The sequence below is a fragment of the Pelophylax lessonae genome (genome assembly GCF_965119305.1).
Source record: "Pelophylax lessonae genome assembly, chromosome: 4".
Lineage (NCBI taxonomy): Eukaryota > Metazoa > Chordata > Amphibia > Anura > Ranidae > Pelophylax > Pelophylax lessonae.
In genome coordinates this window covers 352,145,914-352,166,782 of record NC_138771.1, presented here as the reverse complement: position 1 = coordinate 352,166,782, position 20,869 = coordinate 352,145,914, and the positions used below count along the sequence as shown (strand labels likewise).

At 41.8% G+C, this 20,869-nt stretch overlaps 1 protein-coding gene across 3 annotated transcripts in view; it reads left to right on the top strand.

Annotated features, from left to right (window-relative positions):
- ARHGAP26 (Rho GTPase activating protein 26) overlaps positions 1-20,869 on the top strand; it is a 771,897-nt gene that overhangs the window by 574,596 nt on the left and 176,432 nt on the right. The window lies entirely within an intron of this gene.

The following is a 20,869-nucleotide window of genomic DNA, read 5'->3' as shown; positions in this document are numbered from 1 at the left end:
TCATTTACGCGGCTGTGTGCATAGGCACATTAGAATGAATGGGCTCTATTTTAGCTCAGAAAAAAAAAAGCTGTACTGAGCGTTTTTTAAGCTGCAGTGTGCAAGGGGCCTTAATATGGTCATAAATCTCTGACATGAAAAATTAACAAAGCATTCCATTCTGTTGTGTGTATTGGCCTCAATCCATAGCACTGAGTGTGATTTTAATCTGCAGTCTCGATCCTCTATCTGCATTGTGTTTTCTGACAGGCTATGCTGACTCCAAGGGATTGGGGGGCATGGGTGAGGGGGCCTCTAGCACACAGCCTGTGAATGACAACCTAAGCTGTGCACGTTTCCCTTTGAAATTGTGTAGAGGTTGTGTGTCCTTTCCCTGTCATATTTCAATAGATACAATGGGAGATTAATCTATCCATGCTATATAGCCTTCAGGCTAAATGCAAAAAAAACCTAATCGTGTATGACCAGTTTTAGATTCAGACTTTCAGGTTTGAATCCTATTGCGAAGGATAAGCAACTTCATTATGTTGTTAAAAATTATAAAGTGATAAATTAGGCCTCTAAATCGGCCATACATGGAGCAAAATTCATCCAGTTCAGCAGAGAATGGCCAAATTTTAATCCATGTTTGGGCACCCTGGTTATACAGAAGTTGATCTACTGATTAACTTCTGTACAACCAGCCTGTCCCGAACGATCGGTGCCACCAGCTATAGCTTTGCCTATACTTCTCCTTTAAAGTGGATCGACACGTCATCAGAGCACCAAAAACACTATTTAATTAATTTGTATTATTTAAAGCAAACTCACCCATTCATCTATGTCTCCATGCTTTATTTTGCTGAGAAATCACTTTAACCACTTGCCGACCGCCGCACGACTATTTACGGCGGCGGTCAGCCCCTCACAGGCAAAGTGACGTAGGGGTACGTCACTAGCCTGTGAGCCTATAGAGGGCGAGCTCTCGTTCCCTAAGCAGTCCACGCGTGTGACCGGCGGACCCGATGTCCACCGGTCACTCGCAATCTCCCGGTGGAGAGTGAGAAAGGCAGGCGGCTAATGTAAACAAAGCCGCCTGCCATTCTCCCCTGTGTAAGAACAGAGATCATACGGTCCTGCTATACAGGATCATATTTCTCTATTTTTACACAAACAGCCACATCCCATAACAGTTAGAAGCACGCCCCTAGGGACACACTTAACCCCTCCTTATCCAATAAAGTTAACCCCTTCCCTGCCAGTGTCATTTTTACAGTAACAGTGCATATTTTTAGCACTGATTACTGTAGTAATGTCACTGGTACTCCCAAAAGTGTCAAAAATGTCAGTCAAGGGTCCGATCTGTCCGTCGCAGTCCTGCAAAAAAAATCGCAGATCGCCGCCATTACTCATTAAAAAATGTTAGAAAATCTTTCCCTTAGTTAACGCAATAACTTTTGCGCAAACCAATCAAAATACGCTTATTGGGATTTTTTTTTACCAAACATATGTAGCAGAAAACAAATTGGCCTAAAATGTTAAAAAATTTAGATTTTTACATTTTTTGGGGGAATTTCATATAAAAAAAATGTGAAAAATATTGTAATTTTTGCAAAATTGTCGCTTTTTTTTTTGTTAGTAGCGCATGATCAAAAAATTGCACAGGTGATCAAATACCACCAAAAGAAAGCTCTGTTTGTGGGAAAAAAAGAACGTCAATTTCATTTGGGTTCAGCGTCGCACGACCACGCAATTGTCCATTAAATTCAAGCAGTGCCGAATCGCAAAATAGAGCCTGGTCAGGAAGGGGGTAAAATCTTCCGGGGCTTAAGTGGTTAAAAAATACCCCGCTAGTATTTCTGGCCATGTCCATCTTAGGGAAATGGCAGGTGATTAATTTTGCATTCACCTCCTGGAATCAAGCTGCCCTTAACTCAGGCATGCAGGCAGGATGGTGTGCTTAGCTGAGAAAACCCCTCCTCCTCTCCTGAAGACTCCTGGAACATTTGACATCATTTGCCTAGGCCTAAAAACCAGAAAGTAACTGAAGAAATGTAAAAAAAAAAAAAAAAAAAAAAGCTTAATACAACTTATTTACCTAGTGCTAGCAGGAAAAAAATGGTTATTGTTGTTTAGGAGTTAAGTTCCACTTTTTTAAAGACCTGTTTTTTTAGCAATTAGAATATGTATATGTTATACAGTACATTGAGTTCACAACTAAAATAAACTTTGCAGAGTAGAAAAAAATAGAACTCTGGTACAGCAAAAGGTGATCACTTTGCTCAAACTGGAAGGACAAAAGCCTTATAAAGAATAAATGAGTGATTCTTATCTAGTGATGCATTTTGGTGGAATGTGACCAATTTAGAGGGAAGGCTGTGTGCACCTTTGCGCAAACAACTGCAGCAAGTAACAGAGGGTTGAATATTGTCATCCAGGCTGCTCAATATCTACCCCACCAAAAGTTGACTGGCAGGCTCAGGCTACCTATGATGATTACTAATTTATCTGGCCATTTCATGTTATCTCAAGTCTATGGGTTTGATTAGTTCCATGTGTTTAAGGTATTCCATGCATGTATCATCCAGGAGTATACTTGGGTAAAAAAAAGGATATCTTTAAAAAAGGATTGAGAAGTAAAAGCCATGATGGATTCATGTAGATGTGTATTTTACTTTCTTCAGTGGACTGGCTGGGATCACATGGGGCCAGGGCGTTTATGCCAGCTTTCTGCAATGAGTCCATGTGCTTCCTGAGTTTGCAATTCAGTATAGAATCAAAATTTATCACTCTTGGTATGAAATAATTTGAAGCGAATAGCGAACATCAAATTTTGATTCCCACCACAAAAGCACACATAACCTTTAATATGATTTAACTCTGGCTTAGCACTACACCATAAATAATCACTTCCACAATCCCTGTTTATGTAGAGATGGATTTACACTGAGCAATTTTTGCTATCCAAACTGGTGAAAATATTTCTGTTGTCTATGGAATATTTCTAGTTCCGGTCTGTCCGATTCAAATAGGCTACAGTTGTGGAGAAAAAAAATAGCATACAATGGGTATAGAAAATAATTACTCACCTTTAAAATAATCAGCCAGTTGGACTGAAATGCTCCAGGAAAGCTGTTTACATGCTGATCTAATCAAAATGACCACAGCTCATCACAGTTGAAAGTCAAATGGCTTTGTGTGCCATTGAGAAGGTGATTAGCTAGACCTGATTGAGTTTCCAAGTCCTTTTAGGAGAGGGGGTGATCCTTTTTTCAACTCAGTGATTCTGTTTTTGAATTTTTATTTTTTTCTGACATGGTGTTCTATTTTTTACTTGGACCTTATCAGTTACACTGAGCAAATACAGCTGGATAAAACAAAAACCACATCTGTCTTCATTTCAGGCTGCAAAGCAACAAAATGTGATCATTTTAAAGATGGGTAATTATTTTCTATACCCACTGTATATACTTGATAAGAACATTTTCTGCAATTTAGGAGCCATAAATTTCATATGTCATGCCTTGTCTTGGATGTGTTTTGAATTGATGCTGGGCTTCCCGTGGCTATTTTTTCTGGTGAAACTAGCTGTGACTGAGTCCTGTCAACCCCACCCATGGACACTGGGAGTAGGTGGGGCTTTTCCAACCTTCTGCTGCCATGTCGGCTGCAGAGTAAGCAGACATCTGCTGACACTACCTCTATAACTATGACTGCAACAGCCCTGACAATCCCTGGCAGAGTGATATGTGCAGCTGCCTCTCTCTGCCTTAATTGGAAAACCTCTCCCCTGTTTTGGCACTACTAGCAGGCTGCAGGAACAGAGAGAGGGCGCTCCGCTGGTGTACTGACTGCTCCTGGCCGAGTGCACTATTTTCCGTTAATGCATTTTATTTATTGTTAATGTTGCATAGGAAATAGGGATGTGAGAAGTCGCTCGGCTGTCATTGCAAGGAGCTGGAGGGGACGTCCCCCCCCCCCTCCCGCCACCTTCCGCTGCTTGCCCGGGTCTCCCATCCCACCAGGAGACTCAGGCATCCTACGTCCACCGCCGGGCGGAAATACAAATGTTCAGGTTTTAGAATTACTTTAATACTTTGAAAGAATCAACATTTTTCTGTACTCTTTTTATTTTTCAATATACATCTGAATTAATGTAATCTTTTTAAGGTGTGAATCTTTTAAAAAAAAAAAAAAACCTGCTTTTACAGTTTTGCTCAGTTTATATTGATGTGCCATCCTGGAGGAGTTTGACTGCCTGTGCAACCTCTATAGGGTCCCCAGGTATTGACCTAATGCTACAAGTATTGACACAGACCCTAGCCAAATGCAAAACTAGTGAAAAACAGTCAGAAAAGATAAGTAGGGAAAAAATATCAGTGGCCTCAACCTTGAAAACCATTCCTGTTTTGGAGGTGGTCTCATTGTTGTCCATCTAGTGCACCTGTTAATTTATTTAACACCAAAGCAGCTGAAACTGATTAGAAACACTCTTTGCTACTTAACTGACCAGATTAATATCCCAGGAGTTTACTTGAATTGATGCTATACTCTGATTAAAAAGGGATCCTTTAAGTTTTTTGAGCAGTGTATACTGTATATGAGAAAAAGAAAACCTAAAAGCCTGACAGAGCTCAACCTCAATTATACACTCTATATGTTGTATCCATAGATAGATATAACATGGTCCAGTGTTCTGGCACATGTATAGAAATGTAGAAATCAACTTTAATAAACACAGCTATCTAGAGAATACAAAACCTACTATCTCTCTCATAAAAACAAAATTGGTCAATTATTAAAAATACACACAACCATGGCAGCTACAGGAAAGTTGTGTAACCCACATCCTCTCCGAAAAGAATAAAGGAAAGACAATTATAAGTGTATGTGTGTGTGTATATATATATATATATATATATAGAATGTATATGCCCCAGTGGTATTAGTGTACAAATGCCTCCTCCGACTGTTGGATGATTATTATTATTAGCTCCTGGCTGAATGTTGCAAAAAACTCCTTAGAAAGGGGTTCTATGGTATGGTATATTCCAGAGTTATTTAGAATCAAGTGTTCTACAAAGTCCATCAAGAGACCTTCTGGATATTTATGAAGATAGAAACCATATGTGGATATTGTTGCCCCTGTGTGGCCAACAAGGTTTGGAATGTGATGAAGATCTACCAAACTGAGGGTGATACAATGGACCACTCTTTGTGGTTAGCAGCTTATGAAGATCATAAGGGTAGCCTATATGGGATCAGTCCTTGTGTATCCAGCTTGAAGTGAGAGTGAAGTGGTGGCTTATATGGTAAGTGTCAAGTACAGATACAACAGGGAGGGATGCACCGCTTACCACATATAGTGCTTTTATGGTACATTAGCCAGCATCTGCTGTCCTCCCTTAATTGGCAAGTAATTCACATTTGAAACTTCTCCAACTGTGTGATATGTTGTTTAACATTGCCCAGTGTGGGAGCCATCGGTATGATTTAAAAAAAACAAAAGCTATTCAACACTTAAATAAAGGAAGTCTTCTTGGTCATCTATGTGGATCTTGAAATGTCCAAGCTGTATGAGTGGTAGCAAAGGTGTATCAGTCCATATCCAGGATATTATCAGTACCTTGAAGGGGAATGGAGGAGATCAGAGAGGAGGTGTCCAAAAAGCTGGCTGCATGGGACCAAGCTGGAAACCTGGCCGGTTTCGCTGGGCACGCCGGCTGCTTCAGAGGCAATCCTGGTACTGCCTCTGACACACAGGGTCACTACTACTTTTTTGCTACTTTAAAAAAGAAAAATCTTACAACCATTGAAAAGATTTAAAATTGATGTAAAATTGATTGTTATTGAAAATGTTAACTCCTAATTTTGTAGACGTTCCCCCTTTATATCTGAATTGCTTAGCTATATTTATCACATCATTCTATCATATTGGTTTTCCATAACTGGTTTATATTTTAAGTGCTGTTACATCCCATGAGTCTCTTCTTTTTTGTGCTTTGTTGCACAGATATAATAGTTATTCCAATTGTGCGCAAACATGGAATTTCAGGAGTCCCAAATCTGAAATCTACTGCAAAAGCTGTCACAAATACATGCAATTTAAATATTGTCTAAACACCATATTATGTTGGCACATTTTTATTAAATGAGTAAAATACATACACAATAGCTGTGCGTAGTAGAGCAAACATAAGATTAGTGGAAAGTTTATTGGGTTTTCTCATTGCCACCTAGTGGACATAAGCATTGCTGAGTATTACCTACTCACAACTCTAAATGGCTTTCAAAAGCTGGACATTGATAAAAGACAGATAGAAGATTTAAAATGAAAACTGACAACTTGGACACCTCATATGACGGAATCCTTTTGAGATGACAAATGAGATTTGACATAAAAATGCAAATCAACTAATAGTGAATTAAATTAAATCAGCATTTTCAGACACTGATTATTCACAGATGTGGATTTGTCCATATATCAGTCTGACACTACAGTATATAGTATTCCTAGCCATATATAACAGAGTATTTGCCAGTGGCTACCCATTAGATTTGAAATGCTGAAAATATTTTCTTCTTTTCTATTTAAGTTTTAAGCTGAAAATAATTTTAAAAAACCTGTTTGTGTTATATTCTCTAAACTCTTTGATGTGTGAAGCAGGGGGGTAGGGAGGCCGTTTCCTTTATTTCCTTTAACATTTTTTACTGGTTTATCAAAGGCATCAAGTCACAAATACCATTTCCTGTCATCTGCTGTTTTTCTTTGGCATATAACTTATCGTTTAGGCTCAAATTAGTGACATTTTTGTGACAACCTAACTTACAGGACTGAGTAACATTAGTTACAAGAGCAGTAGGAGTACAAAAATTCAGAAAATTAAAAGATGTTTGGGGGAAAAAATGTTATCGGTGTAGGGGCACCTAGTAGTAGTCAGTCACATTCAGGTGTATTTGTTCTAGAATATTGATTATGTTTTGCAACTTATCAAAGCCACTTCTTCAGTTCTAATGAGTGTCAGGAACACACCCCAACATTTATAGCCACACGAGTAACCAAGGTAGGCCATACATGATTAATTTTTATTTGTTCAACCAACACATTGGATGTAGATGGGGGAATCATTCCCACTGAGCTATTGTGTTCTGCTATAGATAGATGGATAGATCCACTTGTATACAACCAGTTAGCCCATACATGGATTGAAATTTGGTTGGACTGGCTAAATTTCAATCCACATTAATTCAGTCACCATGGAATGGATCAAGGCAGAATCTGATTGTCCAAGAGCAGAATGAGGGGTGTGAAAGTTTGTGGAAACAAAATATTATTGTTGTTTTTTTTTTTTAGTTTGATGTGATATTTTTTAACCACTTAAAAAAAAGAGTGCCAATGAGTGCCCACCATCAGTGCCCACAGTGCTGCCAGTCAGTGCCCATCAGTGTCTGCTCATCTAGGCACTGATGGCACTGACTGGCAGCACTATGGGCACTGATGGTGCTGCCCAACAGTGTCCATCAGTGCTACCTATCAGTGCTCATCAGTGCCGCCTATCAGTGCCCATCAGTGTGGCATATTAGTACCACCTCATTAGTACCGCCTCATCAGTGCTCATCAGTGCCCATCAGTGCAGCCTATCGGTGCCCATCAGTGCAGCCTCATCAGCACACATCAGTGAAGGAGAAAAAAATATTTTCAAAATTTACTCTTAGAAAATAAGAAAAACTTTTTTTTTTTTCAAAATTTTCTTTTTTTTTTCTTTTTGTAAGAAATAAAAAACCCAGCGGTGATTAAATACCACCAAAAGAACTTTTCTTAGACATTTTATTATTTTTTTCTGTACATCAATTTCTGTACTTAACCTGCCACTTTTTTCCTAAACATTGCAATTGATGTAGCACAAGTCCGTTTTAATGGAGGCAATATGGTCTGCTTTATTATTAGGTAGCAGAGTGGTGAAAAGGAATGGAAACAGAGCTGAGGTTTGCTATTTTTGGCCATTAATGCCTTCATTTGGCCATGAGCTAAAAAGAAAATAAATAGTGTGTAAACAGCCTTATAATTCAGGCTGTTAATCAAACATTTGTGTAGAAAGTCAGGTTTATTCAGTAAGGCAAAAATTGGAAAATAGCAACAGTCTATAATAATTTTCCACTGATCTGACTTTAATGTTTTTACAGATATTTTAATTAGTTCACAGTGCACCATGAGTCTATGCTAGAAAATGCTAGTATGCTGTATTTCCAAACTTCTTTTTTTTTTTAGTTGCAAATAATTTGCCAGTTACAAACCAGTGCCAGTGTGCAAACAACTTACGCACCCCAATGGTGTTGTAATAACCTTTCAAAAAATGTGTGGATTAAAAGGTTACACACAGTATGGTTAAAACTGGTCATGGTTAAAGTCTTGAATTTTATTTGAATTCCTAAGAAATTAAGTATTTATATATTTAACAAGATATGTCAGTATATGTTCTATGGTCTATGAAATATATTTGCAATTGTTTATTTTGTGGAAGTTAAATGTACTAGACCCAATAACATTTTCTATTTTGTTCATTGACAGGCATAGGATTCCTAACCATTGGGTTATACTGCCCTCTACAGGAGTAGGACACTAGGCAGGAAAAATAAATTGACTACGCCTATGGGCAGTCCCAGGAAGTATACTCCCCCCCCCCCCTCTCTGCTATAGGTCTGCCTAGTCAGGAGCAAGGACCTAGTTCCTTGCTGGGATCTCTGGTCCTGGCAATTTTTTTTTCCTTTTTAAATAGCTTTTCTATTAGTTCTCCAGAAGCATCCCTTTGAAAATATTTGGGAGATTCCCCTGCTTACACTGTCCCACAAGGTGGCCTTTTTGTTATCTTATTGTACCTCTTACTTGGTGGTCCACAAAGACAAGGTGGTTCTTCGCCCCTGTCCGTTGTTACTTCCTAAAGTAGTCTCTGATTTCCATTTAAATGAAGGCATTGTGTTGCCTTCCCTGTGTCCCAGGCCCAAACATCCTAAGCAAATTGTGTTGCATGCCCTGGATGTGGTTCGGGTGTACCTGGCAGCTACTGAGTCAGACTCACTATTTGTGCTCACGGATGGGCCAAGAAAAGGACTGTCCGCTTCTTCTGCGACCATTTCAAGATAGATCAGACAGACGGTCACTCTGGCCTATTCGATTAAGGGTCAGGTTCCTCCGTTCCCTGTCAAGGCGCTCTCTACTCAGATGCTTAGTGCCTCCTGGGCCTAATGTCATCAGGCATCACTGACGCAGGTTTGTCACATGGTCGTCGGTGCACACTTTCACAAAATTCTATAAAGTGGATGTGTTGGCATCTGCGGATGCTTCCTTTAGCCGCAAGGTTTGGCAGGCTGCTGTTTAGAGGGTCTGTTCCCTGTTTGGGGGGTATATTATTTAGGTGGGCTCCAGTTGTTTTTTGTTGAGCTCCTGTTGGCTGGTTGGCTAATGTTTAGCCTTGGGATTTTTTTTGCTGTTCCCACCCCTCATGTTTGGCACTGCTTTGGGACATACCAATGATCAAGAATCCTAAAGAGCTGGGTCTGTCAATGAACAAAAGAGAAAATTGGATTTTTTACTTACCGTAAAATCCATTTCTCTGCATTCGGTGACAGACACTGCTTGTAACAAAACTGAGTACCTAAAGCAGAGAGGGGGTATACCTCCTGGGACTGCCCATAGGCTTTTCAAGTTTTTTTTCTGCTTAGTGTACTACTTCTGTAGGGGGCAGTATAACCCAATGGTCAGGAATGCTAAAGAGCTGTGTCCATCAATGAACGCAGAGCAATGGATTTTACGGTAAGTCAAAAATCCATTTTTTTTGTACTTCCCCATGAAAATATGGTTATTTAAACTTATTTGGTCTCTAGCCCTAATGTCATTGCATTGATGAATGTATGAGCTTGAGCATATGCGCCTTCATTGAATGTTAAAATATTCTTGCTTTATTTATTTATTTTTTAATAATTTGAGTTTAAACATTCACCCTATGGAGCCTTTCCTTTTTACCATTTGCATCTCCTTATTTTATACATCAGTATAAATATATTTATTTGTACAAATTACTTAAAAAATTGGGGAAGTATGATATTTTGTATTACCTGCCAGAAGTGCAACCTTTTTTGGAAGATTGGCTTTGATTGCCTTTACCGTATTTCATATGTGCATTTATGTGACAAATGATTTATAGACTAGAGTCGGGTGTAAGGTTATACAAAGATCTCCGTTTTAACTGGCAGTTCATAGAATCAATCTAAATGTCAGTTCACAATATAACTTATGCTGGAAAAATATAAAAAAAGAAAAAAACATGTAATATTATGCCAAGATTTTTTTTTTTTTTAGAGTGGAAAACAATTGAAATAATTGTAGATTTTTTATTTCTAATTCAGGGCTACATTATAGAGATTTACCCTCACTTAAGCTGGGTATGCATGCTTTTTTTTTTTTATTCCTTTAACAGTAACCCACACAAATTAAATTTTTTTTTTAGTAGGGTAGGGAAAAACCTCTTTTTCTCTTTCGTTCATTGACGGACACAGCTCCTGATCTTCATGACCATTGGGTTATACTGCCCCTTACAGGAGTAGGACACTAGGCAGAAAAATAATCTGGCTACGCCTATGGGCAGTCCCAGGGGGTATACTCCCTCTCTCTGCTATAGTTACTCAGTTTTTTTTCTGCCTAGTCAGGAGTAAGGATCTAGTTCCCTGCTGGGATTTCTGGTCCACGCAATTTTTTCTTTTTAGATAGAAATTTTTCTCCAGTTTTTTTCCTGTGAGATCTGCGATCAACTACCGGGCTGGGCGACAGACTGGATAATTTAGATCCAGTGGTCACCCCAGTCTGGCCAGCGAGCGCGCGCGCGCAGACCTCAGCTCCGTGCTAGTTTGGCTGCGACATAGCCCCCCCCCGGACAGGTTAAAGGTCTCACTAGGTTGCATATAACGGAGTCTCGGCACGAGTCGCATCATTCCTCCTGGCCTATAGCCCCCCATTTCGATGGAAAGGAGGTTCTGTCTGGAGCAGTGCCCCGTCTGGTTCCTGGTGTGGTGAGTAGCTGTCCCCTCTCTCCACCTGGAGGGTTTTGGGGTGGACGTGGGCCCCTCCTTGGGATGGTCAGACCCCCGGGTTACCCTCCTTCTCGTAAGGCACCCCCCTTCATCTGGCCCCCCAATCCTGCCCCCCTCCACTTATGCTGGGTCTGTGTGGGTGGTCTGGCCCACCTCCTAAGGTGAGGGCAGGGCACTGTGCTGGCGATGGGGGCCAGGGGGGAGAGCCGCCAGCGACCAGACGATTGGCTGTGCGGTGGGGTTTTTACCTTGGGGGGGCTCCTGCCAGGGCCCCCTGTCCTCCCTGGGCCTGCCCTTGAGGCCTAGGGATCCCTCCTGGTGCCGCGCTGGGCTGCCATTTTGCTGTAGCCTGTGTGTTTCTATGCACGGCGGCCATGTTTGTGTAGTCTGGTTGGCTCCCCTAGTGGCTCGACTCTGTTTTGGCAGTGGTCCTTCGGCGTGTCTTTTGGCGTAAATGCTGGTCTGCAGACCAGACTTTTAAAAAGGCCTTGACTAATCTCCCCTTTCAAGGAGATTGCCTGTTTGGGCCTACCTCAGATGACATTGTTAAAGGTCTTACATTTATTCTGCAGGCTACAAAGGGCAAGGATCCTTGTCGTAGACGTGGGTCCTCCTCCTTGGCTCATAAGAAGTTTTTTCTTGTCCCTCAGGGTCGACTGACAAGGGCTTGAAGCCTTTCAGGCCCTCCCCTGGAATATCCAAACGAACCTGGTCTGGCAAGCCGAGAGCGAGCTTCTCCAGACCCGCAGACAGGGCTCCTTCAGCATGAAGGTGCGCCCTCACCCTTATCGGGGGTGGTGGGACGTCTTCGCTGGTTTCCAGACCCGTGGTCTTCCCTGGTACAAGACAAGTGGGTCCACAATGTCATTCGGTACGGCTACAAGATCGAGTTTCGCTCTTGTCCCCCAGCAAGGTTCTTTCCACAACTTGCGCCTGTCCCCGGACTGCTTACAGGGTCTGTTTGGGGCAGTACAAGACCTGTTACTTCAATCGGTGATTGTCATGTTTCCGACTTTGGAACATTTTTAGGGTTTCTACTCAAACCTGTTTACAGTTCCCAGGAAGGCCTTAAGGCATGGTGCATCCAATCCTGGACCTCAAGGTGCTAAACTGCTTTGTGCGGGTGCAGATATTCAGGATGGAGTCCATTCGCATGGTGGTGGCATCCCTGCATCAGGGGGATTTTCCTGCCTCTATCGACATCAGGGATGCTTACATTCACATTCCAATATGTGCCGGTCACCAGAGCTTCCTCCATTTTGCCATGGGAGAGGAGCATTATCAGTTTGTGGCGTTACCCTTTTGGTCTCACCTCTGCTTCTCGGGTCTTCACAAAAGTGTTAGCCCGGTGTTAGTATTGTTACGTGAATGGGGGATCGCGGTACTGGGCTAATTGGACGACCGCCTTCTGCAAGCAGAGTCTCCTACTGCTCTGGTGGAAAACCTGGAAATCACAATATGAACTCTGAGGGAGTTCGACTGGATTCTGAATTTTCAGAATCCAGCCAAAGAGTGCTCCTTCCTTTGGACAAAATCCAGAAATTGCAGGCTGCAATTCGTCTCCTCCTGTCCAGCAGATGGTCATCCCTCTGGACTTGCATGCGAGTGCAGGGCCTGATGGTGTCCACCTTTTGAGGTGGTTCCATTTGCACAGTTCCATATGAGGTCCCTGCAAAAGGAGATTCTGGCCAAATGGGACAAGACTCCACAGTCTCTGGACAATAAGATCCGGCTGAGCCGAGGAACGAAGGAGTCCTTAATATCGTGGCTTCATTTTCCGGAGCTTCGGCTGGGAAAATCCTTCCTCCACTTGTATTGGACAGTGGTCACCATGGATGCCAGCCTGTCCGGCTCGGGAGGCGTCCTTGGCAAAAGTACTGCTCACTGGATCTGGACTCTGGAAGAGTCCAGACTACCAATCAATGTCTTGGAACTACAAGCGATCAGACTGGACCATTGGATTGGATTGATCATCTTCAGGGATGTCCAGTGCACATTCAATCAGGCAATGCCACGGCCGGGGCTTATGTCAAAGGGGGCACAAAAAGAGTCCTGGTGGCTCTGGAGGTAGATGGCGTTCTATGGTGGGCAGAATGGTTCGTTCCAGCCCTCTCTGCCATACACATTCCCGCGGTGGAAAACTGGCAGGCGTATTACCTCAGTCGGCAGGCGTTGGACCAAGGTGTTTCATCAGTTGTGTCTTCATTGGGGCATCCCTGAGGTGGATCTGTTGGCGTCTTGGCTCAACAGAAAGGTGCAGAAGTTTGAGTTTCTGACACGGGATCTTCTGGCAGACACCGCAGATGCGCTGGTAGCCCCGTGGGGTCAGTATCACCTGATTTACGCCTTCCCTCCTTTCAAACTTCTGCCAAAACTTCAACGTATGATCGAGGTAGAACCGGTTCCATCTTAAGAGGCTCCGGACTGGCCTCGCCGGGCTTGGTGCGGCTGGTCACCAATGTTCTTTGAAGCTTCCTCTCAGGGAACTCTCTGGGAGGATCTGCTATTCCAAGAACCAATCGTCCATCCTGCTTTACAGTCGCTGGCTTTGACGGCTAGGCTATTTAACACCAGGTGCTGATGGATAGAGGTTTATCTGAGTCTGTGATTCCAACGCTGTTAAAAGCGTTAGTAAAAATCTACTTCTAGGAAAATCTACCATCGTACGTGGAAGACTTATATTGAGTGGTGTGAGTTTCTTGAAGTTAATTCTCGCTCCTTCTCGGTGGCTCGGATCATAACCTTCCTTCAACGGGGGGGAGGGGGGGGTTGAACAGAAATTGGCCTTGAGTACCATCAAGGGACAGGTGTCTGCTTTGGCGGTCTTCTTCCAACGACCCTTGGCCAAACACTCCCTGGTGCGTACCTTTCTTCAGGGGGTCTGACATTTTGTTTCCTCCAGTGCGGTCTCTGTTGCCGCCTTTGGACCTCAATTTGGTGCTTTCGATCCCCCAGAAGCTTCCCTTTATGAACCTTCGAGAGTATCCCTTGCTTACGCTGTTTCAGAAGGTGGCTTCTTTGGTGGCGATCACCTCTGCGCACAGGGTTTTAGGATTGGCAGCGTTATCCTGTCGTCCGCCTTACTTGGTGATTTACAGAAATAAGGTAGTTCTTCGCCCTTGTCCATCGTTCCTCCCAAAGGTTGTCTCTGATTTTCATTTGACTGAAGACATTGTGTTGCCTTCCCTGTGTCCCAGGCCAAAACATCCGAAGGAAATTGCCTTGCATGCCTTGGATGTGGTCCGAGCAATTAGGGTGTACCTGGTAGCTATGGAGTCTTTTAGGAAGTCAGACTCCCTATTTGTGCTCACGGATGGGCCTCGGAAAGGGTTGTCCACTTCCTCTGCTACCATTTCCAAATGAATCAGACAGACGGTTATTCAGGCCTATTCCATCAGGGGTCAGGTTCCTCCTTTCTCTGTCAAGGTTACTCTACTCGGGCTCTTAGTGCCTCCTGGGCCTTCCGTCATCAGGCGTCAGTGACGCAGGTTTGCAAAGAGGCCACCTGGTCGTATTGTGTTTTTTAGGTGGGCTCCAGTGGTTTTTTGGTTGAGCTCCTGTTGCCTGGTTGGCTACTGTTTAGCCTTATGAATTTTTATGCTGTTCCCACCCCTCATGTTTACCACTGCTTTGGGACGTCCCAATGGTCATGAAGATCAGGGGCTGTATCTGTAAATGAAACGAAAGAGAAAATGTTTTTTTTTACTTACCGTAAAATTTGTTTTTTGATGTTTATTCACAGACACAACACCCACATCTCTGTGGAGTTGTAATTCTTCTGACACTGCTTGTAAGAAAACAAAATGGGGGGCTATGGGCCAGGAGGAATGCTGCGACTCGGGCTGAGACTCGGTCATATGCAACCTCGTGAGACATTTAACTCGCAGGCCAGCCCCCGTCCGGGGGGCTATGTCGCAGCCGAACTAGCGCGGAGCTGAGGTCGGTGCTCGCTCGCTGGCCAGACTGGGGTGACCACTGGATCTAGATTATCCAGTCTGTCGCCCAGTCCAGCAGTTGATCGCAGATCTCACAGGAAAAAAACATGAGAAAAATTTCTATCTAAAAAGAAAAAATTGCCAGGACCAGAAATCCCAGCCAGGTACTAGGTCCTTACTCCTGACTAGGCACAAAAAAAACTATGTAACTATAGCAGAGAGAGGGAGTATACCCCCTGGGACTGCCCATAGGTTTAGCCAGATTCCTTTTCTGCCTAGTGTCCTGCTCCTGTAGGGGGCAGTATAAACCAATGGTCCTGAAGATCAGGAGCTGTGTCCATTATTGAACATCAGAGAAATGGACTTTCATCAGTTCAGTTACGTCAAAATGGATGAAGTATTCATCAGTTTTTCATCCGTTTTTCATCAGGGATCATCAGTTTTTCATCAGTTTTTTTTTTTTCATCCAATACCAATGCAAAAACGGATGAAAAACTGACCATTCGACAGTTTACATTCGTTTTTCGTCCAATCTGTTTTTTTAACGGTAGAAAAATAGAGCTTTGATCAGTTTAAAAAAACAGATGATGATGGATGCGGATGTAAACTGATGTAAATGGATGATCATCCATTTACATCAGGTTTTCCATAGAGATTCATTGATGTCCGTTTTTCATCAGTCATTGGATGGATGAAAAACGGACAGCATGTGTGAAAGGGGTCTAAGAGGTTGATTTGCTAAAACTGGAGAGGGCAAAATCTGGTGCAACTGTGCATGGTAACCAATCAGCTTCTAACATCAGCTTGTTCAATTAAGCTTTGACATAAGAACCTGGAAGCTGACTGGTTTGTATGAAGAGCTGCACCACATTTTGCAGTCTCTAGTTTTAGTAAATCAACCCCTAAGGGCCACATTTTTCTGTTTTTAGCAGGTGCATTTTGCCATTAAAATCAAACGGTACATAATAAAATGCATGTCAACATGCATTAAAGAAAATATGTATTGATCCATTGAGTATTGTAAGCATGGAAGTATTCATACATTCAATTGATTTAATTCATAAATACAAAAGTGGGCATGTGTGAATGCACCTTGAGAGCCTATTTACAGTTTTAACACGTCAACACTTGTACACAATTTAGTCTCTATTTTACATAGTGCTAGTTCACATCTGTGATCTGTGACAGGGGTTCTAATCCTTTCCAACAAAATCTAAATCTACAAAAAAACAAAACATTTCGGCTGGACTTAAAGTTTATTTAAAATCATGAAAGGTTAATTGAGTGAACCTTTTGATGTTTGCACAGTTCTAGTGTTTCCAGGATAACAGAACCACTATGCATTACCTTTATTGGTTCACTGAAAGTCTTGAAGACTGCAGTGCCTGCCTAAACCACCCAACTGTGACATTATTTCTTTAAAGCTGCCCTGATTTTTATTTAAGAATGATTTTCGTAAAATGCATTTTAACCCCTTCACGCTGACGGAACGCAAATATGCGGCCTCAGCTTGAAGGGGTTGTATCGGAGAGATGAAATGTGTGCAAGCGGGGTTGTGAACGGCGCTACCGTGTTAAAAGCATAAATACATTTGGTGAGTAAATGTCATGAATAGTGGTATAAAACTCATAAGGAATATATGTAAAATATATATATAAAATTAAAATTAAAAGTGCTGAATGTGCTGTTTTAAATAGGGTATAACTTATAAAGTGCACAAGTGACTCATGGTTTTGCAAAAACCAGTTTTAGTGAGAGTACATACTCTGTGCCTCTAAAAATGCAAATAACAAAGTGCAGAGTGCTGATGTAGAAAAAAGACACAAAACTAAAGACAAGACGGTGATTTTTTATTTTTCATTAAAGGAGTGACCTGTTTAAAAAACAGGTTTAAAGTGATTGTGCACAATAAAGAAATCTAAAACCTCTGTGCTTTGGTGAACAAAAGTGAAAAGATAGATTTAAAAGCCATTCAATGCAAGCAATTTGCGGGTAAATCAGAAGAAATCTGGGTTGCAGATACCTGCGTGGCCGCTAGGTGTCGCACCCTATATACAACCTGGTGAGTCTTTTCTATAGTGGATAACGTCTAGGGGCTCCTTCACTCCCTCTGATTTCCTGAAGTGTGGTCCTCAAAGAAAAATACAGAGAGGGGAACCCCCTGGTACCATATCGCAAACGTGTATAGAAAAACCGTATAGTAACTCACAGGGAAGAATCAGTGGTGGTGTACGCCGGGAAGCTTCCGCGTTCCACGGCTCTGGCTCCGGAAATGACGTAATGACGTCGAAGACTCCGCCCTACCGGTTTCGTCGATAGACGTCTACTTGGAGCTCCGACGTCTGCAATGTTATTTGCATTTTTAGAGGCACAGAGTATGTACTCTCACTAAAACTGTTTTTTGCAAAACCATGAGTCACTTGTGCACTTTATAAGTTATACCCTATTTAAAACAGCACATTCAGCACTTTTAATTTTAATTTTATATATATATTTTACATATATTCCTTATGAGTTTTATACCACTATTCATGACATTTACTCACCAAATGTATTTATGCTTTTAACACGGTAGCGCCGTTCACAACCCCGCTTGCACACATTTCATTCTTTAACCACACCGTGATCTTTCAACCTACACTCACTGCATATTCCATAGCGCTGGTCACCTTAGTTTTTATTATTGTATCGGAGAGATGCCTGCAACTTGAGGCATCACCCGGTACCGTTGTTTAGAGCCGACGGTTCGGCTTTCTTGGATTGACAACCGATGCGGTTGAACAGCCACTCGGCTGTCATTACAAGGAGTGGGAGGGGACGTCCCCCCATCCCGGCGCCTTCCGCCGCTCGTCCAGGTCTCCCGTCCCACCGGGAGATCCGAGCGACCAGCCGGAACCGGCTGGTCGAAGACCTGAACAAAGCCGAATTTGGCTCTGATCGGGTCTCCGACGTAAAAACCCGGAAGCAATGTCATGACATCACTTCCAGGTACTGGAGCCTTAAAAGCGCTAGATTTTAAAACAAATGACAGCATTCAAAACAGCCAGATTTGGCTCCAAGGGGTAAATGATTAATAAAAGGTTATCATTTTTTCTTATACATTATTTTAACGTGCACTTGCCTGGGTAGTACAACTGATGGAAATTGGTCTAAGGACTGGTAGTTGTCTGTAGGCCAGTGTTTGGAAAATACTGATGGAATTTGTTTGCATTAGCAGAATTACAATTTATTGGTTGAACTAGATGGACTTAATTTTTTTCAACCAGACTAGCTATGTAACTATGTACAATATGTATTTTCCACTGACCTTCTGTTAAAACCAACACAACTAGGAATAATTAAATACAGTTATGTCTTGATCTACTACGTTGAATCAGTTAGATAAATGATAATCATGAGGTTAAACCTGTTATAAATCTGGGCAATTCAAACTGGGCATATGATGAAAAATACAAGCAGACATTACTGTCAATGAAAACAGGTCAAAATAGTCATCAGATACTGAGATGTAGGCAGCTGAAGTGCTTTCATTTTTGTCTGCGTAAATTATTAATGTTCTTTAATTCAACTAAAAAAGATTTTTGGGCATTTGTTGAAAGATTAGTGCCATGAGGGTAAATTCCCAAAGGTATACTGTTTTTTTTGTAAAGTATTTGTAAGTAATTGTTTTGAAGTGAGCGCACAAGATGAAACTGCATCAAAATAATCATCTGATCCAAAAACGTAGACAGTTGAAGATATATGGAAGCCATACCTAGATCTCTAAGCTATACTGCTTGGTTTTCTGGTGGTTTTCCACAGACTTCAAGTGCAAGACAAAACAGAGGGTAAGTGCTTAAAATGCTTTTGTCCTGTTATGTTGGTCATAGACAATTATCTAGCAATTTGAAATATTTTCAGACTCAAAAACAAGAAACTGGATTAAGGCAATCTACTAGCACACCTGCTTTAAATCTGTATAAACTTTTAATAGTAGGGTGCCTTTGAACTGAAAAAAAAATCCTAAATGTTTAAACTAATGCTTTCTATAAATAATCATTCCAAAAATCATTATTCCTAAAGTACAATTTGTACATTATTTCACCTGATTGCTAAGGATATGCCTAATCTCTGAGAAGGTGGTCGGTTTCACAAGCGCCAGTAACTTATACTTCCTGCTTTAGGGTGCATTGATCTTTACAGTACATTTTGCAAAAGCTGTTTGAAACGGTTTTTGTTTTTTATCTAGAGTAGAATGGGGAAGTTTTAAACCCCTGTCAGGTTTTATCTGTCTCTCTGTTGGTGAAATTCACCTTCTATATGTGTTCTGGTGTCTTTTGTCTCTTGTACTAAGGGTGCTAATCTAAAACTTTCAAGCTATTACCAAAACAGGAGGTGTTTTGGTTACAACTGTCTAATTTGAACTAAAAAAGGAATATTGGTTGGGCGAAGTGTCAGGAAATAATATCAGTCAAAAAGATAGAAAATCTATTCAATAGTGATAGCAGCACCCACTGAATACCCACATACAGATAAAACAAATAAGTGAAAATGATTGTGTTGCATTATCAAACTGCCAATACATCAATAATTCAACTCAATTTCATATGCATATAAATAGTACATAAAAATAAAACCGACTTAACCACTTTACCTCCGCTCACATGGAGGCTACTGCGGCAAAGTGCCGCGATCCCGTCCAGCGGCGTAGACCTACGTCGCTGGACTCCGCCCCTTGTGGGCGGCGCTCGCGCGCCGCCGGAGGCTCGCTCCCGCTGTGTTCATTCACAGCGGGAGTCGGGCCAGCGGAGGAGCAGCGGCGATTGCCGCTGCTCTGCCCCGATCGTCGGGGATCGAGTCTGGAGATCCGCCCGCTGTGTGTAAACACAGCGGGCGGATCTCCATAGTGACAGGGACTGACAGATCGGAGTGTTCAGCATAGCTGGACATCCGATCTGTCCTTCTGTCACACAGTCACCTCCCCCCCCACACGTCAGTAAGCACCAGGCATACATTAACCCCTCCCTCTCCAATAAAATTAACCCCTTCCCTGCCATATATATATAGCACTGATTACTGTAGAAATGTCACTGGTACCCCCAAAAGTGTCAAAAATGTCAGTCAAGGGTCCGATCTGTCCGCCGCAATGTCGCAGTCCCGCAAAAAAAATTGCAGATCACCGCCATTACGCGTTAAAAAAAAAAAAACACCAAAAATGACAGAAATCTTTCCCTTAGTTAGTAAACGCAATAACTTTTGTGCAAACCAATCAAAATACGCTTATTGCGATTTTTTTTTACTAAACATAGGTAGCAGAAAACAAATTGGCCAAAAATTTAAAAAAAATTTGATTTTTACATTTTTTTTGGGGGGAATTTCATATAAAAAAATGTGAAAAATATTGTTACTTTTTCAAAATAAACACTCTTTTTTTGTTTATAGCGCAAAAAGTAAAAATCGCACAGGTGATCAAATACCACCAAAAGAAAGCTCTGTTTGTGGGAAAAAAAGGACATAAATTTTGTTTGAGTACGGCGTCGCACGACCGCGCAATTGTCAGTTAAAGTCGCACAGCGCCGAATCGCAAAAAGTGGCCTGGACGGAAGACAGCAAAATCCTCCGGTGGTAAAGTGGTTAAAGGGTTCCTATCCCTATCGCAGATGCCCTGTTTGTACATGTGGAGAGAATATGGTTAGAACACGTTGTTATCTACTGTAAGGAATCAGTTATAACCTCAATTACATGTTCTACCTTTTGCAATGCTCCTGTAATTTACAGTATGTGGGCAGAACAAAATTTGGAACACAATCATTTTTGCTTAACTGTCTTCATTTAGAAAGATATCAATTTGATTGTCAGGGACTATAGGTGAAGGGAAACCTCCCCAATGG